A 9,255-nucleotide genomic window follows, 5' to 3' on the forward strand; every position below is an offset into this window, starting at 1 on the left:
GGCTTTGAGGAGGTGAACATAAAATGCTGGGGTTTTAACGGAAAAGCAGAGAAACTTGGAGGGTTTCTTGTTGTTTATGAGGGTTTTTTTCCCCTAAACCCCCTTGTCCAACCTCACTCCCCTCCCCTGCCTCTGCAGAGCTGCTGAAGGCTGAGAATGGAAATATTTTTGTATGGATGCAGTGGAAAACACCCGCTCCAGCCGGATGCTGGAGATCAGGAGGCCTGACCCAGAATCTGCACAGGGGCAGACATGAAAGCAGGAAAATCCCATTCACCGAGGTTTTCTGGGAGCAGCTCCCTCCTGTCTCCGTGGAGTCACGCACACGCCGGCTCCGACGCTCCCACAGCAATCCCAGAGCTTTTCAAGCTTCATCCTGGATGGACAGAGGCCACGAGGACTGGGAATAATTACCAGCTGGAGAAGATGTTCGTCTGCAAGGGAGAAGTTTTGCCAGCTCCTAGGAGGAGAAGCACAATCAATCCCACGCCTCTTTGTTTTCCTTCCCTTCATCGCCGCGGTTCCGACTGATTTTGATTACCCTGGCGCCAAATAAATGAAAACATTTCATGGCCATTTAATCACTGGGAAGAAAGGGAGAAATGCCTGGCTGATGGATGTTTATAAATGTGCTGCGTGGATAAAGGGGATGGCTCTTCCCTGCCCGGAGCAGCAGCTGGAAAATCAAACTTCCAGAAGGAAGAACCTGACTCAGCTCCTGCTGGTTCAGGGGGTCTCAGCATCAGGAGAAAGGGAATAGCAGTGTTCTCCTCATCCTGGCTTCCAGCTTGTCCCAGGTGCTCATCCAAAGGTTTTCCTGCTTGTTTGGTGTAGGAATCTGTGGTATTGATGGTTCCAGGATTGTAGAAAGTCTCTGTCTGTCAGCCCCGCTGCCAAAGCAGAAGCCATAATTGGTCTGTGCTGGTTTCCAGGTTGTTTATTCTGTTGATCTCTCACATGTTCTGCTGCCCTGCCCAGCTCTGTCCTGCAGGGCAGCGTGTGGGGCTCTGCCCTCAGTGGGATGTGACAAACATTCAATACCAGAAACTCCCTGGGCTGCATTTACAAGAACGTGCCAATATCTGTCACCTACGTTGGACAGTGTGTCCCCAGCCTGAACCAACAGAAAAATGCCAACACCACAGTGAGACATGGAGGGCATGAAGAAGGAGAAAAAGGACAAGGCACACCCAATTTCCTCCAGCTTGTCCCCTTTGGACCCCTCATCTAGAATCCTAAAATTTTACTTTTGCACCCATGCCACACTTAATTATTGCTTATATCAAACACTCAGAGCTTGTAATTGATCCTGTAAGATTGAAAACGCTTTTCCATGGCCAGAGATCACAGCCAGTGTCTCTGGGGGCTCTGTCCAGGGGGGTTCCTGACCCCTGCCAGGGTCCCAGGGCAGCCAGAGGGAAGCCGTGGATTCCCACACTTGGGCAATGGAATCATGGAGTGATTTGGCTTGGGACCAACCATTTCTTCAAGGGTTCAGGCAGCACCCAAATAAATCCCCTGCACTGGCATGGAAGTGGGGACAAATGTGGAAAAACCCCACCTGCATTCCCAGGAAAGCTGTTCCCACCTGTGCCCGATGTCCAGCAGTGCCTGAGGATGGAAACTGAGCAGATAAAACTGATTACAAATATATAAATCGATATTCTTTTTAAAATGTGTTTCTCACATATTCCTCAACTCAGACAATTCCAGGGCTCTTGTCCAGGGCCTGCTATCAAGACATAACTGGATAACTCCTACCCTCTGGAATTGCTATTTGAGGTTTTTCCTATGCTGTGAAGTCATTGTCCGTGGGATGATATTTCAATCCCACAGAAATTGTGTGCATTCTGCATTATTACCCAACAACACAGAAATGCACCAAGTTTTAAGTAACACAGAAGGAAATCTGGTGTTGATCACTCTTAGTCAGCTCCAGTAGAGATAATTTGAATATTTGATTTAATTAGCCTTTAATGTGCCTCCTGTAGCACAGCTGGATTTCTTCTGAAGGCCACAGAAATGTCTGGACAAAAGGAAAATGGAGCTAAAGGGATGGAATATCTTTTATTTTGCATGTCTGTATAAGCTGCAGTTGTGTTTTGTGAGGGTTTTTTAAAAAAAAAATGTTCAACCTCACAGCAAATTTGTTCTCTGACTCAAAAGGGAATATGGGAATTACCTACTTTCTACAAAGAAATAAAAGCAAATTAGTGGGAAATAGATTGGTAGAAAATTCTTAAAGCCTGACAGAAAACCCACATAGCAAACATCTGTATGCAAACTTTAAGATAAGAAATACTGACTTAGAAATGCCATAGAATTAGTCAGACATTATTAAGAGAGAAATAAAACTAAACACAAGTTTCAAAAGATAACCTTACAAATAAGACTAAATCCTTTAGAGAAATAGAACTATGAAAGATAAGTTGTAGTAAGACCCAGAAGAAATAATTTTAAATTATTAGCTTTGAAACATTTACAACATAGTGTAGCTAAAATGGATAAACTAAGAAACACTTATAGTGTATTATAATTAAGAAATAGTTAACTTCTAATAATAATAGCATGAATTATAACATCTGTATTGTCTCGTCCTTCACAGAAAAATAAAATAAAAGTCTTAAAAACACCCATCTCTAAATCAGAAAAAGAAACTTAATCCAAATAAATAGAGACAATTCCAGAATTTTACAGCAATTCCTTCCTGCTTTGTCACCCACATTTTGGGAGAGCCTCTGTAATTGTTCTCCTCTCTGCTGGCAAGGTCGATTTTCATGGAATGGGTTGGGTTGGAAGAGACCTCAAAGCTCATCCAGCTCCACCTCCTGCCATGGGCAGGGAACCTTCCACCATGCCAGGTTTTATCAGAAAGAAGCTTAAAAAAAATCCCACCAATCCAGAGACTTCCCTCTCCTCCTCCTGCCTGGCTAAGAGGAAGATTTCCAGTGCTCCAGAGAGGTTTTTCAGATTTAATTAATCGGTGAGGTTTCATTAATTGCCCTAAAGTGGCACAGGAGGAAGGAGCTGAGAAGATCTGATGAGCTCCTGATCTTCTGCACCTCATCCATCAGCTTCAAACAGCCAAAGAGTTGGATTAGATGGGATGTTGGGAAGGAATTCTTCCCTGGGATGGTGAGGAGGCCCCAGAATGGAATTTTTTATTGACACGCTGGGTTCAGGCAGCTCCGAGGTCATCCAATCCAGATCCTCTCAAATCCAAACAAATTCCTTCGGAATCAAAAGAGGGATTTGGGATGGGTTTTTCCTTCAGCCATGGCCCTGACAGGGTTCATTGTGGGGTTTGTAGCAGATGGAATCATGGATGGGATTTTGGGAATTGGGAATTGTTCCATGAGAGGGTGAGGAGGAGCTGGGATGGAATTCCCAGAGCAGCTGGGGCTGTCCCTGGATCCCTGGCAGTGCCCAAGGCCAGGTTGGACATTGGGACAGTGGAAGGTGTCCCTGCCATGGCAGGGGTGGGATGGGACGATCCCAAAATCCCTTCCACCCAAACCACCCCATGATTCCATGATTCCCTGATTTCAATTTTATAACTAAATTTACCTGTATTACTCCTCCTTCTAAAGTAAGCTTCTTACTAAAAATACATTTCAATTCTCATTTTTCACACGAATAAAGAAAGAATTAACTCCCTTCCAAAATATCCCAAAATATACCCTAAAAACAAACAGTGGGGCAAGAGCTCATTTTAATATCAGCATAATCATATTGGGATTCCTAAATCCAGGGGGGAAAAGAAGGAAAATCCTTCTCAATTTGATCCCACTCGTGAGAAATCCCACTGATCCCAAAGCAGATGCTGAGGCAGTGAAAAATGGTGGCCAGAATGTGATTTATTCTTTGAATGTTTGATTTTTATATTTCAGTTGTTTGGTTGTGTCATGTAATTATGGATTTGTGGGGTTTTTTTTAGACTTATTAGTAAATATTTTTAAAGTATTTATAGGTATTTGAATTTAATATGTGTTTTTTTTCTGAGGTTTTGTTTGTAATAGTTGGTGATTTGGAAAGTGAATGGAATAAATTCTTTAAAAATTTAATAATGTAATTTGCAAATATTTTGATTTTTGTAATGCTTAACTAAAATTTTTTTATGTAATTTTTGTAATTTAAAAGTTTTGTTTGTTATTGATAATACTTTTGATTAGGCTTTGATTATGACTTGAGTTCTTATTTTTCATGCTGTAAAGACTGGTTTTGGAGATTTGTTAGGTAAAAAAAAATTAATTATTATGAAAAATGATGGCATTGCCAATGGAAAAGCTGGAGTGGGCCTTTGGAATTTGTCACATATTCGGAGAGAAAAAAATGGGAAAAAGCCATTAAGGTGGGAAGTTTTTGGTTTTCTCAGTGGGAATCACATCTGATTGTGTCTGATTCCAGGAAATAACCCATCCCTGGCACCCACTGATTTTAAATTTAAAATATTCAGGAAATTTAAAATATTCAGAAGTTTTATAAGGGTTCCCACATACAATCATATTTAGGTATTTATCTGGATTTTTGAGGCCTTTCCTTTCCCCACGTGTTTTTTGTTATTCCTGTTTTTTACGCTGTTTTTCTGCCTTTTCCTCTGCTGGCCATAAACATTCAACTCTTTTCAAAACACCATCAAAAAAATGAGGAAAGCCCCTGTAAATACTCTGACTGAAAAAAAAAAAAAACAATTGGAAACAAATAAATACAATGGAAACAACGAAATACAAATGGAAATAAAGAAATACAATGGAAATAAAGAAATACAATGGAAATAAATAAATGAAATGGATATAAAGAAATAAAGACATAAAATGGAAATAAAGCAATAAATAAATGGAAATAAGAAAATTAAATGGAAATAAATAAAGAAATAAGATAGAAATTAAATACAATGGAAACATGAAAATAAATAAATTGAAAATAAATAAATAAAATGGGAATAAAGAAATAAAATGGAAATAAATGAATAAAATGGAAATAAAGAAATAAAAAGGAAATTAGTAAGTACAATTGAAATAAATAAAATGAGAATAAAGGAAGAAATAAAATGGAAATAAATAAAAGAGTTCTTCTATCCAGGGAGAAAAAGGACCAAATGTGGTGAATGTTTTACCAGAACATTCTCCTGCAGGCCCTGATGCAGAATTTTTAGGATGGAGTCAAACCAGGAAGACCAGAAGGAAAAGTTCATTTAGGCCGGGCCTTTTTTTAGCTGAGTTATTTAATCTGGGTCAATTTTTGAAATGAAAAGTCAAAATATTTTATTTTAAACCTGACAGAGCGCACCATCGAGCTGTTGTTTTAAAATGGTTCCAGCTCCTCTGCGCTGCGTTGAGTGACAGCCTCAATTCCCAGGCAGATCCCGTTCCTCTGGAACGCCATCCCTGGGTGAATTTTCTCCTCCTCATTTATTTTAATTCTTATTTTCATAACCCTTCCACCTCGTTCGTGAGGTTCTGAGAAGCCACTGCAGGATGGAGGGAGAATCACGCAGGTGATGAAAGCCCAAAACTTTCCCTTTGGCTTCCAGAAAAGCGGGAAGGAAAGGAGTGAGGATGGAAAATACAAATTCTGTTTGGAGCAGGACCCATATTGTAAATGCAGGCGAACCCCATGGGAAGAAATGCTGATGTGTGACTCAGTTCAGAAGGCTGAATGATTTCTTTATTGTAACTATGCTAAAATACATTAATATACTATATAAAAGGAGGATACTCAAACTACATACTGCTTTCTCTGACTATAACTCACTCCCAACTCGTGCCCCTCTCTGAGCCCAGCCCCAGGTGGGTTGGATTGGCCACCAGGCTCAAACCATCCTCACCAGAATCCAACCAAGCAACACCCCAGGGAAACAATTCTCCAAACACATTCCACATGGGAAAACAAGGAGCAGAAATAGAAATTGTTTTCTCTTTCATTTCTCTCTGTGCACCTCTATGAAAAATCCTGAGAGGGAGAGAAATGTGCTTGCCACAGACCCACACTCAGCTCTGACTTCTCTCAGGTTTCTCTCCCTGTGCCAAAACCCTCAGCACAGAAAGCCGGGACAGGGAGAACCTGAGTCGTGTTGGTTTTGAGAATTCCCAAATCCCTGGGGCTGGCAAAGCCCTCCCAGCCCAGGGAGTCCCAGCTGGGCCCCATGCCCACCTTGTCCCCAGCCCAGAGCACTCAGTGCCACCTCCAGGGGACACCTGCAGGGATGGGCACTGCAAAGCTCCCTGGGCAGCCCCTGCCAGGGCCTGAGCACCCTTTCCATGGGGAAATTGCTGCTGCTGTCCCAGCTGAGCCTGCCCTGGCCCAGCCTGAGGCCGTTCCCTCTCCTCCTGTCCCTGTTCCTGGAGCAGAGCCCGACCCCCCGGCTGTCCCCTCCTGGCAGGAGCTGTGAGAGCCACAAGGTCCCCCTGAGCCTCCTTTGCTCCAGCTCAGCCCCTTCCCAGCTCCCTCAGGAACTCTCCATTCCCTTCCCAGCTCCCTCAGGAACTCTCCATTCCCTTCCCAGCTCCCTCAGGAACTCTCCATTCCCTTCCCAGCTCCTCAGGAACTCTCCAGCCCCTTCCCAGCTCCCTCAGGAACTCTCCATCCCCTTCCCAGCTCCCTCAGGAACTCTCCATTCCCTTCCCAGCTCCCTCAGGAATTCTCCAGCCCCTTCCCAGCTCCGTTCCCTGCCCTGGACATGCTCCAGCCCCTCCAGGTCTCTCCTGCAGGACCAGAACCGGGCACAGCCCTGGAGGGGCCTCTCCGAGCCAGCCCAGAAGACCAAATCTCACTCATTAAAAATCAAACAGTGCCCAAATCCCAGTGAGATGACTTTTCCATGAACCTGTTTTTACAGTAATTACAGGATAGCTTTAAAAAAAAAATTCAGATTGGCATTAACAGTGGCACAGCAGCACTTGGATGCCCTCCCTGAGGCCGGAATTGAGAACAATTCCATTTATCCCTCTCCTCCGAGCTATGCCAGCCACGCTGAGGGCACATTTTGACACAGATTTATTGGGAGGCTGCAGGAACAGCTGAGGTGCACCCAGCACAACAGGGCCCTGTGGCCGATGGAGCATTTCTAACAACCCTTCCCCACTTTTTTTGGGATTTATGGCTTTGCTGGTGGATATAGAAGCGGCCTGGGAGAAGAGCAGTGCATCCTCTTGCTTGAGTGTAGCAGAGGGCCACGTGGCTCAGTCCTTTCCTTGAAAATTCAGCGTGGTCAGACCTTAATCAAGCATTCCTCGGGAATTCAAGGTGGTCAGACCTTAATAAATCCCATTCCATGTGCTATTTCCAGCTGCCTGTTGGCAAATCAGAGCGTGGAGTGCCAGGAGCCACTCGAGCTTTTCCCTTGCATCATCTGCAGCCAGGAGGTGACAAAAGGAGCCCAACTGTCCCTTGTCCCTCAGCTGTGCCCTAGCCCTGGCTGTCCATTCCTGCCCCAACCTGCTGAGTGCCAGGAAGATAGAAATAAATGCAACACCAAGCAGAGAATCGGGGAATTGGAGAATCAAGGAATGGTTTGGGTTCAAACAGCATCTCAGTCCATGGGCAGGCATGGATCAGCTTGCTCAAGGCCTCAAAGAGAGATTTCAGGCTCTGATAATTTTTGCCTTGTGAACATCCAGGGATTAGAGATCATTCAAGGAGAGTCTCTATCCCAGGTGCCAGGACAGACAGTAAGAAATTAAGGAATCTGGTATCCTGCCACAGAATACATCCCTGCAGCAGCCTGGCTCCTTGGATACCCCGAACCACATTCCTGTTGGCCTCATCTCCCATCTGATGGCATTTAAAATGTGCATAATAAACCCTCCATCCTGAGGGGCAGCTCCGATCTCTGCCCCCTGTGACAGGGACAGGACCCAGGGAGCAGCTGGAGCTGTATCAGGATATTCCATGATTCCATAATCCTTTCTCCTGCCTGCTGGGACATACCAGATATTTCCTCATAGGTAACTCAGCACTTTATACCTCTCCTCTGTATCCCGATTTAAAAATCCTTTCCCGTGGTGACAAACCTGAACTTTGGGGCTCTGTCTTCCCCTAGGTGAATGTGCCACGAGATCCTGGAATTCTGCTCCCTGAATTTAACTCGCTTCATCGCCTTTTTGGGGCGGGGACCCTGCGAAAATGAAGCCAAAATTCGGTGCCGCCGGCCCGAGCTCCCTCTGCCGGTGCCGGTCCCGCAGCGCCCTCCCGCATCCCACCGGGATCCCACCGGGATCCCACCCGCATCCCGCCCGGATCCTGCCGGGATCCTCCAACATCCCACCCGCATCCCGCGGGATCCTGCCGGGATCCTCCAACATCCCACCCGCATCCCGCCCGGATCGTGCCGGGATCCTCCAACATCCCACCCGCATCCCGCGGGATCCTGCCTACATCCTACCCGCATCCTGCATCCCGCATCCCGCTAGATCCCACCTAGATCCCACCAGGATCCTGCTTGCATCCCGCTCGGATCCCGCCGGGATCCCTCCCGCATTCTTCTTGGATCCTGCCCACATCCCGCATCCCGCCCAGATCCCACCTTGATCCCACCTGGATCCCTCCTGTATCCCACTTGGATCCTGCCCGCATCCCACTCATATCCCACTGGGATCCCACCCACATCCCGCATCCTGCATCCCGCATCCTGCCTGGATCCCACCTGAATCCCACCCGGATCCCACCGGGAGCCCTCCTGCATCCCTCCCGGATCCCACTCGGATCCCACCCACATCCTGCCGGGATCCCACCCGGGTCCACCCGCATCCCTCCCGGATCCCACCCCCATCCTTCCTGGGTCCCGCGTGGATCCCATAGGGATCCCACCAGGATCCTGCCCAGATCCCGCCTGGATCCCACCGAATCCCACCCAGATCCCACTCGGATCCCACTCAGATCCCGCCCGTATCCTGCCCAGAGCCGGGATGTGATTCCCAGAGTGATTCCACAGCTCCATCCCGGCTCCAGCGCCCAGGCAGCCGGGCTCCTGGCAGTGAGAGCCATATAAACTCCCCTTGGGGTGTTTATTTGGGAGTGGAAGGCATCCAGCTCCCAAGCGGGAAGAGCTTTATCCCGATCCAGGCAAAAAGTTGGCGGCAGGATCTGGAAGAGCCGGGAAGCAAAATAACCTTTGAGTCAGGATTGAGCCAAGCTCAAAGCATGGGAGTGAAGAGCTCTCAGCTCCCTGTTCCTGCTGTTCAGAATTGCTCTGGGGGGGGTTTATTAGGAATTTAATTTGGGAAAACATCCCTATTTCCTTGGTGAAGTGGAATT

The sequence above is a fragment of the Lonchura striata genome, chromosome 1, assembly GCF_050655825.1.
Source record: "Lonchura striata isolate lonStrDom1 chromosome 1, ASM5065582v1, whole genome shotgun sequence".
NCBI classification, from domain to species: domain Eukaryota; kingdom Metazoa; phylum Chordata; class Aves; order Passeriformes; family Estrildidae; genus Lonchura; species Lonchura striata.